Source organism: Mercenaria mercenaria, unplaced genomic scaffold (genome assembly GCF_021730395.1).
Source record: "Mercenaria mercenaria strain notata unplaced genomic scaffold, MADL_Memer_1 contig_4248, whole genome shotgun sequence".
Taxonomy (NCBI): Eukaryota; Metazoa; Mollusca; class Bivalvia; order Venerida; family Veneridae; genus Mercenaria; species Mercenaria mercenaria.
This window is the reverse complement of record NW_026462463.1, coordinates 36,841-58,394: the sequence shown is the minus strand read 5'-3', so window position 1 is coordinate 58,394 and position 21,554 is coordinate 36,841. Positions and strand designations below refer to the sequence as shown.

General features: G+C 33.0%; 2 long non-coding RNA genes across 2 annotated transcripts; both read left to right on the top strand.

Moving 5' to 3' along the window:
• Positions 1-468: 468 nt before the first annotated feature.
• On the top strand, positions 469-4,419 carry LOC128553719 (uncharacterized). The gene is made up of 3 exons (XR_008369421.1): positions 469-602; positions 3,911-4,043; positions 4,305-4,419. It is a non-coding gene; the product is annotated as an uncharacterized LOC128553719 (long non-coding RNA).
• A 3,738-nt stretch (positions 4,420-8,157) lies between these two features.
• LOC128553718 (uncharacterized) lies at positions 8,158-15,617 on the top strand. Its single transcript, XR_008369420.1, has 4 exons — positions 8,158-10,800; positions 12,069-12,128; positions 12,779-12,835; positions 13,349-15,617. It is a non-coding gene; the product is annotated as an uncharacterized LOC128553718 (long non-coding RNA).
• The last annotated feature ends 5,937 nt before the right edge of the window (positions 15,618-21,554 follow it).

Genomic DNA, 21,554 nt, shown 5'->3' with positions numbered 1-21,554 from the left:
TCAACAATACCCGTAATAACTGAACCTTTTCGGAAACCTTTCATACAGTCCTATTAAATGATTGTTGATTAGTCTTGCTTTCAAATAGTAATTATTTATGTAACTTTATAAATATACGTTTAAAACTCAATAATGACTGGTCTAAGTGTATGATATAAAACATTAGAGCTTTACCAATGAATGTTTATTTATAAATGGAATGATTGTGTTCAAAATACAGGTATATTTTTGTGATATTTTTCAATTACTGTAATACTTTATTTATTGAAATTGTTGAAAAATAATAAGTGATAAAAAATAACGCAGCCAAAATTGTTTTGATAATGTAATTTATATTAAGCACAATTGTTGGCAGATAAGCGTTACAAAGAATTATTTCGATATGACTTTTTGTTCATTGCAGATATCGTTAAATATTGGAACTCTGTTTCACACTAAGTTTTTCTTTTTTAAATTAAAGATGTACTAGCAACCATGGAGACGGGTTGTATTGAAGAACAATTAGAATGTCCAGTCTGTTTACAACGATATGAAGTGCCTAAAGTAATGCCGTGCCAACACACTGTTTGTTTGTAGTGTCTCGAGCGTCTAGCCCAATTGAGGTAAGCGGACATTTAAACGTATACGTATTTATTTCCATTGCTAAGTTTCCGAATTGTTACGAAGTATTTTAACATAGAAGACTATTGTTGTTGTTTAATTATTTCATTTTACTCAAATGGATTAGTCAATTGTTTTCTTTTTTCATCTTAGACTGGCATTCATAATAGGAAATCAATCGTCTAAGCATGTGCGATGAATTTTTCATATATCTGACTTATTTGCAATTTAAAACCATGTGTAAGTCAAATTTAAGATTATATTGTTCGGGTTATCATGGTCTACACAATAAGTTCCAATTGAACTTAAAGTCTATTGATTTGAAGCAAATGTTCCCAAAAGTTAGAGTTTATTTAATAGATGATGAGAATATAAAGATAACTTATAACTAACGTACAACGTGCATAATAGACCCACAGAGAAGGGCAAAATGCGGCCTCTTGACACAACTGGAATCTTTACCCATTATGATTTGTTCTTTAACAAAAAAAAAAAATGGAAATGAAGCCTCTTAATGCAAGTACTTTCTCTATACTAATGGAATGAGAAAACACTTTTAAATATTGTTTATGCACAATTCCAGTTCACAAAACCTTATTACTAAAAGGTTTCCCCAATCAAGTAAAGCTGTACATAGTTATAAAACATATGCAACAATTGCTAACAATGTGAATACATATTAAAACGATAGAAAAAGTAAATGTAACATAATTCATATTTTTGCATGAAAATGAACTTTGACCTTCAATTATCAGGGTTGACCTTGACGTTTTGCAATAATATTTGCATATCTAACTTTGACTGATATATACACATTACATATATAAAGCTGAGTGACTTATGATCACAAACTATTTTTTAAGAATAAAAATAAATTTCAAATATGCCAATTTTTGTGATTTGTACATAAATTTGACCTTTGACCTTAAATATCAAGTTTGCGCTTCATTCTTTTTTGATGAATTTCTTTTTGATGACATTGGTTGACATATATACATTTACAGACAATCATATAGCTACTGTAATTAAACAGTGAAAAACTGGTAGACGTAAACATTACCCTACCCCTAATTTTTTACAAGTGAGTTTTACCTCCCCTATTACAAACATAAGTGAACAAAATATTGAGACTTTGACACTTAAGAAATGGGGGTTTTCATGGAGGATATGAAATATTGTTTCCAAAAATATATAAGCTTATTTTGGCCTATATAAATCCTTGAGCTCTCGGACCAGTTGTAATTTCTGATCCTTTCGGATCACGTCGTCCAGTCAATATATCTGATTCAAAGAGATGTTTAAGCCAGCGCTAGGAGCGTAGTAGTTGTTGCACATTTCATTCCGACTAATTCAAGCAGAAGCAGAGTTTGGTTTTATTTTGCTTGGTTAAGTACTATTCTGCCTAGGTATCTCCTTATAGATTTTTTGTTAAAACGAAACGAAAATCCGGACTCGATTACAATTTTAACAAATAAAATCAGCATTTATTATGAAGTTTTGGTTTATACATGTAGCTAAACAAATAGTCAACAAATAGTTTAGTAAATACCAATTAATCTGAAATGTTAACCTAAGAAATATTTTTGCATATATTTGGTAAGGTAATTTGAGCTGCACGGTATAATATAAGTACAATAGGCATATTGAAACCTCGACAATCAAGTTTATAAGCAATACAATTGAACTGTTTGTCATTTAGCTTGTCTTTAGCTTTCAATACAGTTTATTGTAAAGAAACAGTCTTTAATTTTATGCATATGGCTTAAGAATTGCTAATATGTTCTGCTGTTGTCAAGGAGATGTAATGATTTGTAAAATAAATAATATAAATCTGGTCAAAAGGCTGATGAGATTTAAGGGTCTTAAATAGAAGATATTACATGAGTGTCTTTTCATACTGAATTTATCAAACGAGTTGAATAAAATAATAAAATTTATCAACTTCATTCACCGAGTTTAATAAATTCAATATGGAAAGTCACAAATGTAATAATCTTTTAATCATATGTTTGCCTTTCTTGTCGAAAAATAAAAAAAATCGACTTTCTTTTACTATATAAACAAGACAATTCGACCAACGTCGCCTATAGTATAAATGACGTCGTCGTCAAAGCTTTATTACACTAGTGTATTATCATTTTTATTCAATGGCTTTATTCCACTCTCGCGACTTCAAACATGTGATAAATGATGTTTAAGCGCTTTGTTTGCAGCCCGGTTTACACAAGTATGTTGTTACCTGTACATTACATTAATACAAAATATACAAATAGGTTTTACAATTTCATTAATAATAATAATGCCAGCATTGCATTTGAAATTGTATTGCTTATCTTTGTTTTTTAAATGATGAAATGCAAAAACTGTTGAAGAAATATAACTCTATTCTGGTATATCAAAATGCAGCAAACTGAGGTTACGTCTGTAGTACATCTCTATGGTAAGATCCCTGCATTTTTTAGTTTTTATATACTGACTTTAAGAAAATATGTAATCAAAAATTTAGCAGTTAATGAGTTTATATATAAAATTGCAATGAATAAAACCGGTTTATAAACATAAAAAATGCTAAGTAAATGCATAAAAGGTTTCTGGTAAACAAATAGAATTGTATTGGTGAAAACATCAAATGTCTTATGAAAACTAGCATATAATTCTGTTCAAGATATCCTATGAACTTATGCGCAATATTCTACCTCTGCGGATAAACAACGATAAGAAAACTATTTCAACATGACGTCTGGTTCATTACTACTCCGGTAAAATGAAGACCAAAATAATTTTTATCATAGTATTTTATGACAATGTAAGAATTAAAAAACAACAAGTCTTCTTGTGAATCGTCTAACTTTTCACGGTTTTTTATTTACATGCTTAGTGCTTAGATATTTAACCACTCAGGCTTACGCCCTTGTGGTTAAATTATTGCGCATCTAAACTCTGAACCGTGATAGATTAGGCGACGAACCACTCAAAGGCTTTGATGATTTGTTAATTATAATTTACTTATTATAGTATTACGTGAAACAGATAGTAACATACAGCACAACCACATGCAAATTGCACTAGAATTCGCGAATATGTTATTTATTATTAAAACGCGTCAGTTAAATTTAATAATTTCAAAAACATGTAAACGAGGTAATTTAAATAAAACCTTTCAAAAAGAAAGTTGATCCATATTCAATACATTCTGTTGATTTTTATTACATGTATATACTTTTCGCTTACTTTCCTGTTTTTTCCACATCTTCATGTAGACAAAAGATTTATTAATAATCTAAATCAGTCAATTTACACATGTTTTAAGTCGTGTCATTAAATGTCCGGAATGTCGAGCTGAACATCCTGTACCGACGAAAGGAGTAACTGGATTCCCTAACAGTATTGTAATTCAGAGACTTCTTGGAGCAGTTGGTCCACAAAATGTTTCAAGTCCAAATGTAAGTGAACATTTTTCTAACAATGAGTATTCAGAGAAAACTCTTAATAAGCAGACGTTGATGTTTGAGAATGGTACTTATCTATGTGAAACGAATTAACAATGATTTAATGCAACTACTTTTCACTTTGAAACGCGTTTATGCTATAAACCTTTCAATACCTTCAAATACAAGTATTTTCTTCACATGTAAATGTCAAAGAGTTATTTGATTAGTGAAATTGCAAAAAATATATTGTATGAAATTCACCGGACTTTTTAGATAGAAAAACGCTGATGTATGACCGCATATACATTAATAAGACGTAAACAGAGTCAGGTTTGATTTGTCTTTAGTCCAGAGAAGACACCAATCTCCAGCAACCTGACGAAATGTAAGTATAGTGCTTGTTTTATGAATACTAGGTATAAACATATATTTTGATGACATGTTCAATATGCAGCATTTATATAATTAAACGTACTTACGAGGTTTTTTTTCTATCTACCAAATTGAATATAAATTAGTAAATGTGATGCAGACTTTCTTCATAGAACGAATTTGACCTTTCCAGAGATTTTGACGATAATATTGTTTCATTACCAATTGTTTATGTACAAGAGAGAAAATATATGAAGACAAGGCATTAAAACTTATAGTTTATATATTACTTATAAATTTAACAAATACTGTTACTTATCGCATAGTGCGGCAATTTTCCTTTGATCTTTGCAGCATGTTATACATAGTAACACACATTATTACTACAAAACTGTGCTGATATCTTACAAAACTGTTGCGATATATATCAACACGGAAATCTCTATGGAGTTTCATAAGAAAAAAAGTGTTTCGATATATATCAGCACAGTAAAACTGTTCCGATATATATCGGAACACTTTTTCTCTATTGAGGTCCTATCAAGGGAGTATAATTTTTTCCTTTCAAAGAAAAGATGATTTTAGCTCCAATTTACAGTTCACAGAGAAAGAATTGTCACAAACACCTACATTTATAAAGTAAAAGAATAAATAAACTAGAATATTTCAAAAACTTGATAGTTATTGCCAAATTCAGAAATACATGAAATATATGAAATTCTGAGATTTCTCAAATGTTTCTTTTTCTTTGATTTTTTTTACAAACAAAACAACAAGTTTTACAATATGTCTGGCCAATGAAATGCAAAGATTTAAAACCAATGCAGAAATTTGTTGGGTACTTTTATCTGGGGAACACATTTTCTAAAACAGAAGTTTTAGTGTTTCAGTCAGCGAGGCGCAGAAAGGGAATCAAAATAGTAAAAATAATAATAAACAAATTTAAATGAAAATAATATATAAATTTTAATGATAAACTATGCGATAAAACAGTTATAATATGTAGTGCTCGTGTGTTACCAGGATATATCAGAGCTAGGGGTACATCTCGTAATTTTTCTCTTCACATATCTGTCTCGGCCTACCGGCCTCGACGATATGTGCAGAGAAAAATACCCTCGATGTACCCCTAGCTCTGATATATCCTGGTAACACACTCTCACACATACTATAACTATTATTTATAAATTTAACAAAAACCGTTAAAAACGTTCATTACGGCAGCTATTGACGGATGGGGCAGTGCGCGTCATAATGGCCCAGGGTAACTAGAACGTCAGCGCGTTTATACGATGACGTCATGTGACAATGTCATTCTGGCAGGTGAAAGAGTGGTGAATCATTTTCAGATCTGTCGTCAAAAAATGATGGCATTGCTGATGAAAAATGCAATACAGCATTAATTATGCTTATAAGTGTGTTGGTAATACATGTGTGTAAAATAAAATCATCATGGAATGTATATAATGAAAAGGACAATAAAAGGCTGGTTGTAGATTTTAGCAACAATGACGCACCACGTTTCATTATAATAACCGTCGAGGTAAAGCCCTCCGGCTATTATGACACTAGGTTTGCTATTATGGAGAAAACGCACAACCAAGTCATAATATTAACCTCTAAAAAATTAAAACGACTAACGAATATGGAAAAGTATATAAAAGTTCAGAGAATCTTTGCAAAATTCATAAAACTCTCTGCAATGTTCTATTAGGCCTATAGTTAAAGATCGGATTTTAGTATTGCAGTGAAATCATCTTCTTTGTAACAAATCAGTAATTTCGAATGGTAACTAACGGAACGTTATTGTTATTATTGTTTCAAAATGGCACTGTATGACGCATTATTTTCGTGTATCATGTAGCTATGCCGAAGACCTTATTTGAGCCATGGTTATCAAAGAAATGTGAGCACTTTTTTTCAGTACAGGAAACAAATGTCCAATATTTTAGTTATTATATTTAGCAATACATAATATATATGAAATGTATACTCTCTTTCTTAAACCAGGTCGGCGGAAGATCAACGTGAAAGGAGAGTTGAAAACCAGCAAAGCAGGGATGTTATGGTACGAGATGAGCATGAGAGAAGAACTTAAAACCGTCGGGACGATAATGTATTGTTCTGCGTTCATCATTCAACTTTATTATCTTAAGATTTTTTTTAAAAGTCCGATTTGTCACAAAGCAACATAAATTTGTATTATACATTCATGTATAAATCATATTACTTTTCGTAATGTCAAAGCCTTTTTAACATTTTATTTAATAACAGTTTCGAACCGGAACGGATTTTTATTCAAACTGCAAATCCACGGAAGAATATGAGTAAATTTAATATGTTTTGTGACAATTATAGACGGGTTATATCACTGGTGTTTTATTTACAGATACAGCAAGAAGATTAAGACCTTCAACTGGTTTTGGAAGAGTATGGTTACTCTTTTTATTTACTTATGGAGATGTAGTTTATAAAATTCGGAAAAGATAAACATAGTCCTTATTTTAATCAGACATTTGTAAACTTTGTTCAAAAGTTTATCAAAAGAGGATACGTTGCGAAAATTGTGAATGGTGATTGACCCCTTTACAGTTAATCGCTACGCCTTCCTATCTGATTGTGCGAAGACTAATAAAGTGTAAGACTCCTTGATACTTTTCTCCTAAATCCTACATAAAACGGACAGAGGGAGTGGAACTTTGTCTTGCAGCTTTCTTAGTAGAGCCCTTAACAGTTAGGCTCTTGGTGCTCGGACTTCAGACAAGTTGTTGAGTACATTGGTGTAATTATATCTTAGATTTACTATAACTTTATGTTATACTTAATATGATCTGGTATTTTTTCACTAATGTTAGAGCCTCTCTCAGCGGGAAATAATTTTATTTACATAGCGTTGTCTGACTTGTTGAAAATAGGGTAAGTGCGAGGATGGCACGCCCTAAACTCTTTAAACTCCCAGTTTCCTTCATATAGATTACTGACCGTTCCAAAGCGGTGCCCTATTTTCAACTTGTTTTCTTTCTGGCTTGTATTTTGTGTTGCGTATGTTGTCTTGTTTGTTTGTTTTTTTTTCTCTTTCTCCATAATCCCCTATCGCCCCCATCTTTTCCCCTTGCATTTCTGCTCCTTTGCTTTGGCATACCCTCAGTTATCGTGCCCACCTTAATTTTGGCTGCCGTTATCCTAAAGCGGTGCCCGATTGTTGTTTTTTCCTGCTTATGTGTGTGCGTTTGTGTGATTTTGCGTCTGTGTGTCTTGGGCGGTGCCCTACAGTGTTGTTATATCTTACTTGTCTGTTTATCTATGTATGTTAGTGTGTGTGTGTGCGTGTGTGTGTGTGAATGTTTGTGTTTTGTACATGAGTGTCTGCGCTGCTGTGGTTTACGTTGTATGGTAATTGTGATTAAGGAACTTAGCATTCCCTTTTGAATATTCATCCTTGTTTCACTTTCCCCATATACCCCTTTTCTACCCACTACCGCTTCTTCCCCCTTTTTCTATATTTTGCATAAATCAAAATGTACTTGTTGGAGTTCGGAAGCAACACGTCTATAATGTTTTTCAGTTACAGCTTCTTTTTTCTATAGACCTACTTTGCAAATGTGTGGCTGTATTTGTGCTGCTCTGTGCTTCCGAGAAATCAAGCCTTACCTATTATTTTTAATTGTATTTTTATGGACTTGACAAAGCCGTTTTTAAACTACAGCTTGAATCTTTAATTTATAAGCCGAACATGAAAGATGAACTTCGATTCGGATTACGACAATGACTTCTGTACGATCTGACAATGAAAATTACAAGACACCCAGTAAATGTGTGCGGATTATATCTACTGCGTGAATAAGTATAGACAATCATTTTAATGAAACCTGGCTAATATATATGATTGATTGGTTATTTGGAGAATAACAATTCCTTTAATTTAGTTTCTTATTAAAGTGTGGTTCTTATGGTAGCAAATGTAACAAATGCCTCTTTAGGTAGGTGATTTCATTGTTGACTAATAGGCTTGTTTAAGTATGTTCTGATATCAAAAATATGAAATACTGAATATCTTTAAAACCAGTTAAGTTTAAGTTTCTAAGTTTAATTCAATTTGATGATAACATATATTCATTTTCGACATCTTAAAATATATTTTGGAATGGCAATACATCACTTAGATATTTTTTAACGTTCGAGTTTGGGCTATTAATTCAATAACTCATAAATACTGTAGAATATTTGTATGATCTTTTCTTCTCATATTTAAAGATATCTTCAAATTGATTTTAAGATATCCAAAAGGTGTTTCTATTTGGATATCAGTGTTTCTTTTGATTCTATCCCGAAGTAAAATATTCTTTTCATTTTCCCAAATTCACTGTCTTCACATTGGAGATGGAGTGGAGGTATTATGTGGATTCTGTTACTATTCAAATCGACACATAACAACCCACCTATATTCCTAAGTTTTAAGGCAATACCTTAAATAGCTTTGACGTTAATGTGGCGTCGAATAGAGGTTTAGGTGTTTTGTGGGGAGGCGGTGACGAATTTCTAAGCTACAAGAAACTAATTGATTCTTTGTGTGTGTGTGTGTGTGTGTGTGTGTGTGTGTGTGTGTGTGCGTGTGTGTGTGTGTGCGTGTGGTAATGTGGATTGTTTCACTGATAAAATTGTCTTATCACAACCATCTAAACTCCAAGTTTAAAGTTAATATCTTGAGTGGTTTTGAAGTTTTATTATTGACAAGAACATAAAATACAAAGGACATTGGACATTTTTACTCAATGTGACCTTGACCTTCTGACCAATTTAATGCCCTCTCTGCACGTCGTCTCATTGCCGCCTACCTACATGCTTATACGTTTGAAGTGAATACCTTGACTGATTATCAAGTTATGCTCTGGGCACAAGATATAATAGACTAATTTTACCTCGCTGTAAGTATGACCTTTGATTAACTTATCTGGTTTCTGCTCTCTGCAAATTGTCTTATCGCAATCCACCTATATGCCAAGTTGAAAGTCAATACCTTGAGTGGTTATTAAGTTATGATCTTGACACGAAATAAGAGAGACACATTTTACCTTTGAGCCCCAATTGTGACCTACCTTGGACCCAACGACGTGGTTCTTGCGCTCTGCATATCGTCTTATCGGTACCTACCTATATGCCAAGCTGAAAGTCAATACCTTAAATGGTTATTGAACTATTCTCCAGGAACGAATTACTACGAACGGACAGACGACGAACGCATGCACACACGCACGCGCCATCAGGTAGTACGTCCGATTTTTTTTCCAAAACGGGCGTATCATAATGACGAAAAATAGTTAAAGGAACATTGCTCTGAATATTATTTTACAATGATAAAGCTGCACTTCTTTAAAGGGACTTGGAGTACTTTCCGATTTAAGCTTTAAGTAGAGAACTACTTTACAAAGGCACAACAATATCATGATATTAGTCTAGGAGAATAAGCATTTATATCACGAAGCAACTGGTATAATTATTAAAAACATCCAAATGGAGATAGAGAACTATAAGAATAAGACAGCGATATTACAAATCATTTTTATTCATTCTTTGATTCTCTTTATAGATATCTTTAATTTCATTTGCGATATCAAAAATATCCATTCATTTCATGAAATAATATATCATTTAATGGAATCAACAAAATAGTTCTATCTTAATAGTGCTACACCCCTTCTGCCAACGGTTTAAGAGGATAAGCTTAAAGACATTCAATTGACTACGTTACTCAACAGGATCAGAAACAGTTAAGACATTATATTGTCAATCTGCATTTGGATAATCGTCATAAAATAGTGTAAAGTGTGTGAAAGACTGTAGCAAGCAAGATTCTGTGCACAATTATAGAAACCCTCTTTTAGCTGTACGTGTTAAAGTCATAAACAATTTTTAGAAAGTTCGCTTGTTCAAAATTATCCGAAATAATGAAAACATATGACTTGTTTTTACTCAGTATCACATATAATTCATAGCTTGTCTTAGGGCTATTTCAGTCACTGCATCTGCATTGAGTTAACAAACACATTCTATGTTATACTATAATGCAAACAAATGTACAGGAAAAAAGGAATTCAAACACTGCAATGCTAATTATCTAAATGAAATATGATGCAAAATACGTGCGCGTATTTATAGATATAGTTTTAGGATTACTTTTGTGTAATTATTAGGTGAGTACAAGATGCTAGACAGGACGTTCAGCGGACCAGGAACGTTATTTCAGAACATGATCACAGAACGGGGGTTTCAAACCGCCAAGATGTGAATGTATATATAATTGATGAGCGCAGGGAACCTGAAATTCAACACAATGAGAATGTAAATGCAAACAATGAAAGCAATAGGAGAGGAATAAACAGATGCGGATACATCTTTGGTATGTATTTAATTATGATAATAACGATATAATTTAAGATATAACTTTGTATCGAAATAACAGAATAGCATATTTTCGAAAAGCTTATTTTCACTTCCTAACCATTTTCTGGTAGTATAACTTTGTATAGTATTGTTATTCTCTTTATATTTTCAAACTTTATTTCACCTATATATGATTATTTTTCAACAAATTTAAAAACATCGTAAAATTAATACCTACACACAGATATGAATAAAAACTACAGAGTTCACATATCAACCATCAATACTTTATTTTCGAATTTATAAACTTTATATAAGTACTTGATACAACAGTTTGGTCCAATGAAAATTTTCTATAGTACAATGTAGTATTAATTACGCGATTGTTGTTCGCAATTCACAAAGATTTTACCTTTGTCTTCTTGATATTTAAAGAAAATAACAAACCTATTAAGATCTTGATCTAAAAACCAGAAAAATTGTATTAACCAGAACTTTGTCTTGGTATTATTGTTATGAAGTTGATTACAACCACTGCATAGAGCCAACTATACGGCTATTTTATTAAAGCTTAGTACGGAGTATTTCATGAATAAGTTAGAAAGCTTACAATTTACTATGAATGCTGGTTTCCGTGTCAGATTTTCTCCATTAATCTTACCTTTCGTTTCTGTTAGGTTAATGGTTAATGTCAAATTTATATATTCATGAAATGTGGCTTGAAAAAATAATAATATTGAAATGCATGATGTGTCAAACTGTTAACATTGGGTACGAAAATACTACATATTGGAAATGCATTATTTGACAACTGATCAATTCAGAATTTGTCTATATTTCAAAGTGATATGCAATCATACAAATTCTTGCAGCAAGTCCAGTAATTTGAGTGTTTAAGCATTTTTTTATATAATGTATATACTCACAAATGTATTTAATATGTTTACAAGTTTTACAAGTTTATTTCATTTTCATCCAGAAGGTCTTAGACCCATGTGGCATAAACAACAATATAGACAAATATGACGACAAATCTTCAAATAATATCACCATAAAACAAGTGCATATCCAATTACCACATAATTTCAAGTCAATATGTAAAATGTTGTTTTCTTACTGTCTCCGTATATCAACACTGTTTCTTTATATTATGTATTTGTGTGCAACCGTGGGCTTATAGCCTGGTGGAATATATTTGAATTAACTATAAAGACTAATTTTGTAAAGTTATGTACGAGCGTACTTCATGCCAGTCAGAGTTATCTCTATTGCTTTACATTTCAGAAAATATTAGAACCTATGTAAGATTTGTTGGCGTCAGAATTTCGAACAGAAATACTAAATGTAAGTATAAAGCTACCAAATTTCTTATTTTGTGATTATGAATTATGGTTGTGTCTTTCCTAAACTGGTTTCCATCGACAATATGTCTTAACTTCTGTGTTACAAAGTTTTCCGTCGACAGTCTTTTTTGTGAGTGAACAATCAATCGTTTTAATAGTGCAAACTAAAGCTACAACAAACTATGGATTACACATTATTACTTTTGAAAAAACAAAATACAATTCAAAATTTTGTCGCAAGGGCAGTCGCGTAATTATTTTACAGTAAAACAAATGGAATAATTATATAGACTGGTGTCAATGTACTTTTAGACAGTATCACTTTGAAATCAATCAGTATTTTAAATTCCTTAAGAGCATATTTTTTACATAAAGATGTAAATGGTAACGACAGAAGTTTCAAGGATACCTTCATGTCAGACAACGATAACATAACTTTCATACATTTAGTATGTAGCTAAAACCATATCTTTCAGATTTAATAACAAGAAAACACATTCGTTTGCCATTTGACGATTTAAAATTTTCCATTCAAAAACCGATAGGTTTACTTCACAAATTTTGATAAATCCACGTCGCAAAATTCACCACTCAAATAGCATGAAATCGAACATAAATGTATAGTGTTGATCTTTTACAATTCAATTTCAGTACTATCAGCGTTTATAATTGCCTTCTCAAAAATTACATTTGGCAGATTTGTTGCAGGTAATATTTATTTGTTATCTTATAGCTTATTTTATATTTATACGTCGTATATTTTCATACGAGATACAAAGCGGACTACGAGGCGTGTCCAACGCAACACTGTTTCTGTTATTTACAACGTATGTGTTTCGGCTGTATACATACAACTGGTAAAGAGATGAATACTAATCATACACTGTTTCTCATAAAGTTGAACAGTTGTTGTAAAGATTTTAATCATACAAAATAAACTGAGAATACCCTTCGACAGCTGAACAATTTCGTACTGCTTTCTGACTAAATTTTCTGACTTAATTTTCTGACCACCATTTGCAGACTTAACAAAAGATATATCCAGAAAGGACATGCACAAATTGTATCATCACTGTTATCTGCTTACTAAGTCAACCATAGTATCACACACTTGCTTGTAAGAGACTGAAAATGTAAACAACCGAAATCTCTCTAAAGTTCATGCATTTTACAAAATGCCAATTTCAGAAAATACTTAAAACATAATGTATTTGTCCTCAGAATCCGAAAAAACAATAGCCTGTGTAGTAAGAAGTTTCAGAGGAAGATTCCAAGCATGTAAAACGAACTGTTTGTCGATTTGTGACAGGCGCAGTCAAGTTGACCTCTAAATGTGTACCGGAAAGATCGGTTGCTGTCTATTTGTTTGTAAAAGCTTGCGTGGCAGCCGTTTTCTGGGGAGTTATGTGCGTATGGACTTTCAAACGAATTCTAGGAAAAACTTTAGACAACCGCTTTGTGGAAGTGTATCTTGTTGTAGAATCGCTTTTCTCCATTTGCTGGCTGTTTATAGGAATGTTTTAGCACGATTTTCATAAGGCATATTATATAAAACACTATTTAAGATATTAATTATCAAGAAATTACAATTAATATAACTGTAGCATTGTATATTATCCTGAATAATTCTAACATTATTATCATTTGACATTTATGATTTTATAGTATTTTCTGCAAAACCTGAAGTTCAACGAGATGAGTATACATTTCACACAAATCGCATGACGAGATGTGTCACTTTTTCATGCATAATATGCACGTGTGGCAGTGTGAGCTTGGAAACATGATATTTATATATGCTCTAATTACAAATTAGAGTACAATTCCGTACATTTAGATTATATAATTACATGAGCTAAATGGCGAAACTGTGTAATTAGTTTGCATGTGTTGTTTGTTTTTTGCAGTAAAAAACAAAGACAAATATCAAACAGGGAATGCACGCAACAAAAACGCAGCCTCCTCAAAACGAAACCCACAGCACGCAGACGCGTGCATCACACACACACACACACACACACACACATGTAAACGCAACCAATCGGGGATGTAAGCTGTAAACCTACCAACTGGGAACTTCTTTATTACTGTAGCTACAGTTATCATATTTCTATAAACTCTTATTCTTATGATCTTAAAATTATCCGAGGCTTTAGATTAAAGCTATCTTCAATTGTTAAGCAATGAGATTTTTCACATTCAGAGCGGGGAATATTGTGTTTAAACCAACTGAGGTGAATGTGTAACAAACCGGGTGTTTGTGTATAGACGAAATCTGGAATTGTGTGTTTCAACAAAACGGGGAGTTAGTGTAAAGACTAAATGAGGTACAAGTGTATAACCAACCGTGTACGTGTGTAAAGTTAAAACGAGGAACTAGCTATTAAAATGGTGAATGCGGAAGCTCCTGTTACATATCATATATATGAGAAAAGACAATCGAGGGAGTTAATTTGATTTGATGGGTTTTACGCCATTTTAAACACTATTTCAGTTATGTCAGGTGGGCAGTTTACCCAACAATCGTTCCTGGAAAAATCAAGTACTAGTACTCAAGCTGTCATCTTTCTTAAATAAAGAGACCTGGTCGGTAGCAAGGATTGAACCCATGCTCCTTAATCAGTGAGTACTTAAGAGTGATTTTAAGTCAGCGATTCTAACCACCCGAAAACAGAGGCGGTCAGACAATAGAGAAAGTTCTATATTCTGTATGTAGGTACATGTAGCACGTCAATCATTCGACATTCAATCAAAAATTGTCCATGTCAAATGTTAACATTAAAATAACTGTTTATGACAAGACATAGAACAATCGAAGAACAAACCAGACTCATGATGCAGAGACATAATAAAGCACAAAACAGTATCTTGTTTTATCAGTTGTGTGCTTAAATCACTTCCCATTGCCTACAGCAACTTTTGAACTTCGATATTATAAGATTCTTTCACTGGATGTAGGTGCAGATAGGAATATCCGGCCTCGAGGGTAACTGTTTAGGCGGTAACGAGGCTCTCTGTTGAGTTACCGCCTAAACAGTTACCCGAGAGCCGGATATTTCCATCTGCACCTATAACCAGTGGTAGAATCTTTTTCTTGCATACCGGTTTCAAGAAATAATAATAATAATAAAAATAAAATCAACTGAACAGCTGTAGCGAGCGAGAAAAAATGCCCCAATCCCTGGACCCGCCCTTGAATCTGTGCTAAGCAGACAATTTATTTTTCGTTCAATTCTACTCGTTCAAAAGACAGAATTAACAGTCAAACATATTAGTGTGGTTCCTTTAAAAACCATTCGGATTAACGAAACCATGCATACAACAAAAACACAGACAACTTATTTGGATAAGCTCCCAATCAGCGTGATATTCAGTATATTTTCCATATGTTGTGTTCCTACATTTAAACTGTGTATTATTATATATACATTGTACACATTTTCATGATTTAAACTATAGTACAGTTTACTATTTAATCATGATAAGTTTCAAAAAGATAAGGCATTAAAAAAATAACGTTCCCAGAGTAGGATATCAACTCATGACTCCGGCTTGAGACGAAAACAATAGTAGTAGGTAATTAATTTGAAAAAGATAGAACTGAGGCGAACACATGACTCTAAATCAGGAAGAATGACAGAAACAAAGCATTTATTTTTTATTTTCGCTTTTCTCTCCGATAACAGGTTAACGAAAACTTGATTTTCTTAGAAAAAAGAATTTTGCGCTTATTTGAATGCAAAGTAAAATTTTTGGTTCGATATGCGGAAACAGGAAATAAAAATTGGAGAATCTTAATTCAAACTTTGCAATGACTCGCAGTCCCTGACTTTTGCATGAAAATCGTTATTTCTTGCCCGGGAATATGGCAATCAATATTTAAAAAAGACTTAAACAAAGTTTACAGCATTTCCAGTCATAGTTATTTTGTTTCTAAACTATTTTCCCATATAAAGGTTTTGTTTTTACCTTTTTTTTAGAAAACCAGGCTTCAGTAAAACGTTGACTTTACATAGTTAATCTTTCAAAATTTGTGAAGGTCGTGTGTTCGGATCCCACACTCGGAAAGTCTTTTTCCCAATTTTGTGACGATTTTTCCTTTAGAAACTGAACATGATTAAATTGCAAACAAAACTATCTGGAGTTTCGATCACGAAAATGTATATAAAGTAAAACATTACAAAGGTAGGAGAATGAAAACTGAAGCAACAGCTGAATTTACCGCAAAGTTCACAGTACTCTTTCAAAACAAAGTACATGCAGAAAGGAATGCTCGTGTAAAAATCGTTCTGATCAAGGAGATTAAAATGAAATCAGTCATAGGTATTTTAAATTCATGATATTCTTGTTTTAATCAAAACGTTTATATCGTAAGTATTTTTATGATTATTATATATTTGTGTTTCCCTCAATGCTATTAATACCAGTAAATCATACGTATGCCACTGTCAAAACTAAAGATAAATATGCTTGCACCCATAATAAATACTGCGTTCATGTGTCACCGAATAGGAAAATGTCTTATTTTGTGTCGGTCAGTTACATGAGTGAAGTTTGAAATGACCATATATGTAACAACGAATAATATCGTTATGTATTTAAAAGCTTTATATTCAATAAAATCCTTCAATCGCAATAAAATTTCTCTGTTTTCAAATTTCAATCAAGCGATTAGTACATGTATAATAAGGTGTGAATTCATACGATGCGTTACATATTGTATTTTCTAATACCTCGGGAACTCATCTGTAGAATACTGTGATTGTATCTATTTCATCAGCACTGTCAGTTCAATCATCAATAATTTTCGTTCTTTATTTCCCCAAAATACCACATAAAATGCTACCGCAGTAAACGCACGGTGTGATATATCACTGAATGAACAAAACTGATAAGCAGGTGAGTGAGGTAATTCCAACAAACAAAATTTCTTAAAACGTTGTTTTGATCAAATTGAACTTCTACGGACCTGAAGTTGAAGAAAATATCATGTGCAGATATAATTGTATGTCATACTCATACTTATTGTAGAATGATAGGAATGTCAGTGACAGAAAAAACTCCTTTTGGTTAATGAGCACATGCATTGTAAAAAATACCCTTGGTATCGGTATGTCAGTAACGCACTGAGACTGAGCTTTCAAATTTTACACGTCAATGGTTTTTGTGTAACAACTTAGTAACTTTTATAATGCTAAAAGCGACAGTTTATAAAGATAAGACGCTTATTAAAATATAGCAAATTCATGATTTAAGTTTTAAAATAGTGTGCTTCAGGGTGCAGAATCTGGGGACAAGTTTTCTGTAGGATATATCTGTTCGTTATGTGAACATCAAATTTTATTTATTTTTTTTTTCTGCATGAGAATTGTTTTGCTGTGATTCCCATGTGTTTAGTTGACGTCTCACGGTTTCTATATTTTTTGCCAAATGATCCTTAACCCGTGCAACCGCAGCATTATCATTTTATTTGAACCGTCGTAAACTACAATTATTTCGGACATGTACAACACACTTTATAGCCTATGCTTTGTTGAAACATTTTTCTATCATGAATTTCTATACTTGGTGATCGCTTAACAAAACCCGCGCAAAAATAGTATGAAATTACCGTGTTAAGGTAAATGCACGAGTTAGCTATGATCTAGGCTTTAGAATTTCCAAGTGTTTAAACAGTTTTAAGAATGTATTGGAGTCAGCCTTGTGTCATTTTCTTTGATGTGTAGTAGATAAAATCAATCAGATAATGTACTAATGTTATGTGGTCTCTAATTTACAATGGAAAATATGCTATCATAATTTGTTTCCAGCATGTTACGATATTTTTTTCAACTAAAAGGTTCATGTTACAGACCTTAAGGTTATGAAATCATTGCTGTATGTTGTGAAAGGTGTTGTCTTATATTCAAAGAGAAATCATGCAAAACTTTTCTTACGGAAAAGGTTGATCAAACTGCAAAAACAACAAAGTACAAATTAAATTAAGTTACCGTGGGCACAAAATAATCTTAACATTTATCGTCCCCTTACGGTCTATGTTTTGCAATTCGGAAGGCAAAATATCAGTTATCTGTACATCCGCATTACCAAAAAACTGCTTAACTTGTTGAAATAAAAAAGAAGACAATTTCAAAAGATATCGTTGTGTAAAGTTATGTTAAGTTTTGACAATCAATCATATGATCATCACAAATAAACGTTAGTGACAGGCAAACAAAACAGTAAATTAACTGGATGACATTAAATGTAGAAAGGAATGTGTTGCTTTGTTTTAAATTGAAGTTAAATTTGCTGAAGTTTGCTGAAGATAAAAAAGTATGTTTTGTTCGAAAATCAGATAACAAGAAAAGGATTTTATCATTATTTTTCATCAGAAACAATCGCCTCTTAAACACATTTTTTCACGCAATTTCGCATCTCTCAGACAATAACATTTATAGATGTTCGTTTGTCATCAGTTTGCAAATCTTAACAAACAGGAAAATAATAAAACGGCTGCATTCTTTCATAACGAACGTCACGACATTCGCAACATATCGAAAAGAATCCATTTTATGTCTTTCCCCGTAAAATGGTTTGCTGTCACTATTAAAAAGAGTTTTGGGGCGCACATTGTATACCAGAATGTAAGTATGTATTTACAAATTCACGATTCAACTTCTTTCTATGTGTATGTTGTATGGATAATAAACTTCCGCTTAATTAAAGGGAACTTGTGTTTGAAACCAATCAGCATATAATGCACAGTGTCTATGTAAAAAACCAAAGCATGTTTGCATGTATAAACAGTATTGCGTGTTAGTATAAAAAGATGAAAATTAATGTATATATACCCAAAGTGTCCATTCGTTCTACCGCTTTAAAACTGGAGGAAGCATATCTTCACCTCGCATAGCAAGAAATGCTGTTATCATAATGTGAAAATTATGCTCGTTTTTAATATAGAAATTTCTGTTAAAAGTTTGCATGTAGTCAGGTTTCTATTTACTGAATGTCTCTGACATACAGTTTGCAAAACTGTGCTTCTTTTGAAAATGAAAAAAATTTGCTGAATCTTTTGTTGATGTAAGATAGTTTCGAGTGAACGGACTTCAAAAAATCGAGTACGCTGCCATTAGAGCTCTTATTTGTGCTGTGGCCACAGATCACATCAAAACAAAATCTTTTAAATTTTCCAAATTAGGAATAAAAAAATTCGCCTAACTCTTCTCCCAAATTCTTTATCATTTTGGCATTTTCCCTTTTATGTACTGTTATTTCACGCTCAAAATTGGGGAAAGGGTGCGCTCCCTGTTCCCCCACCCCAAACCCCCTGCTCCTAAGCCTATGGTAAAGTAGTGAAAACTTAAAGTAAGTTTGGCCCGGCACGTTATCTAAATAAAATGAATAAATGTATTTTATAGGCGTATATATTCAATGTGTTATCTTTAATGATTCTTGAAGTGAAGATAGGAATAAATATTGACAAAAAGTTGCTTGCGGTAGAATCGGATTTCCTGGCTCCGTAAAGACAATTAGGACTAAACTAGATTTAGGTGTTAATCCATCGCATAATGTAGATTTAGGATAAGTGAGAAGTTTGGGGGCCCCCAGCTCCGCCCTAGACCTTTACTTTTAGATCGGACCGGGTGGCCGTTGTAGAGAGGGTAGTCCAAACCAGGCACGGATTACCGCCATTCCGGGAAAACTCTTAATTGGGAGGAACCCGGGTCGAGGTGTGAGGCGGGCGTAGGTCCGGGATGGCCTAAAATCGTTCCAGCAGTTAATAGTTAAGACTGGGTGGCCGTTGTAGACGGTGGCGGTCTATGGAGGGCCAGCGTAGTGGCTATTCCGGGAAAACTCTTGTTTACTCGTGAGCGGGTCTCAAAGTTGGTTTCAGGCCATTTTCGGAATTTTTCATTTTTTTCAGTTTGGGCGCCCCTATCCGCCCCAGTCCTTTAGTTTTGGATCGGACCGGGTGGCCGTTGTAGAGAGGGTTGTCCCCCACCAGGCACAGGTGGCCGCCATTCCAGGAAAACTCTTGTTTGGGAGGAACCCGGGTCGAGGTGTGAGGCGGGTTAGGGTCCGGGGTGGCATAATTTGAAGGTTGTTCACGTTGAGAAACGGCGTAAACCCAACACAGTTAAGGTTTATCAGATGCATAAATGCATTTATTTCTTTACTTCATGTCCGCACCTTTTTAACGTATGTCGTTAATTTCATTTCGATATGACTCTTCATATTTCGACCAACTTAAAAGTCCAAATTAGCCGTGAATAAATATTGTTTGTGTTCGGGTTTTACGCCCGTTTTCATCAACATTTTATTTGTTACAAGCACTAAACTCTTTGTCCACAGTAACTTACAACTGTCCCATTGAAAAACTTTAATCACGGATAGAGTGACCGTACCGGACACCAAACCTATAATCGCTCGATTGACGGACCCTCCAAAAAGTGTGTAATTCGGTCCGATATGAGGGGTGGGGGTAATTTTTGACTGGATGATTTAGACAAGAGACTAATTCCTAACAACTGTCCCATTGAAAAACTTTAATCACGGATAGAGTGACCGTATCGGACACCAAACCTATGATCGCTCGATTGACGGACCCTCTAAAAAGTGTGTAATTCGGTCCGATATGAGGGATGGGGGTAATTTTTGACTGGATGATTTAGACAAGAGACTAATTCCTAACCATTTTTGTTCCTTGGGTCACTTGTATTTATAGTTTCAAAACTGGAAATGCATATATTTGTTACCATGGTTTAAAATGTTCATTTAAAAAGGTGAAAGTTAACATTGTGGTAATGGCGTATATGCCGATGTTGAAATGATTTATAGCCCGACCCAATTGTTTTTTTGCTGTTTTTTTTTTCTTGTTTGTTATTTGTTTTTGTTCTTTGTTTATAAGGTATGCTTGTATTTTTTATGTATGAAACAAAGAGCAATTAAATATATTTAAAAGAAAAAAACTGAAGTTAGCAGTTAATTTCTGCAACGTGGAAGTTAATTGTTATCACTTCTCTCTCGTTTATTCATATTCATATTTAAAAATATATATTTATTTTTTTGATAGTGTTGTTTTAAAACAGACTCTGAACGATCATGTTTCGGGGGACCCGGGTTCTAAATTTTTACGTAAAAGTCTAGAGACGGCACCGATCTTTTATATTTTATACTTCAGTTCATTCATATCATCCGGTTGTTGTTTCAAGCTAAAGTTGAAAATGGCATCGATTTAGTGGCTATATCCAGCCATAATATTCACGATTTTCCAATTTGAAAAAAAAAAATATACATGCTGATAACAACCGGAAGTTTTTATCTGAGCGATAAATATGAATACAGTCAAATGCTGACAAAATTACTCTAAACATATATATTGTTTTTCTTCTTCATTGCGTTCATTCTAGCTTTGATGGAAAAGAAATAATCAGAAAAGATA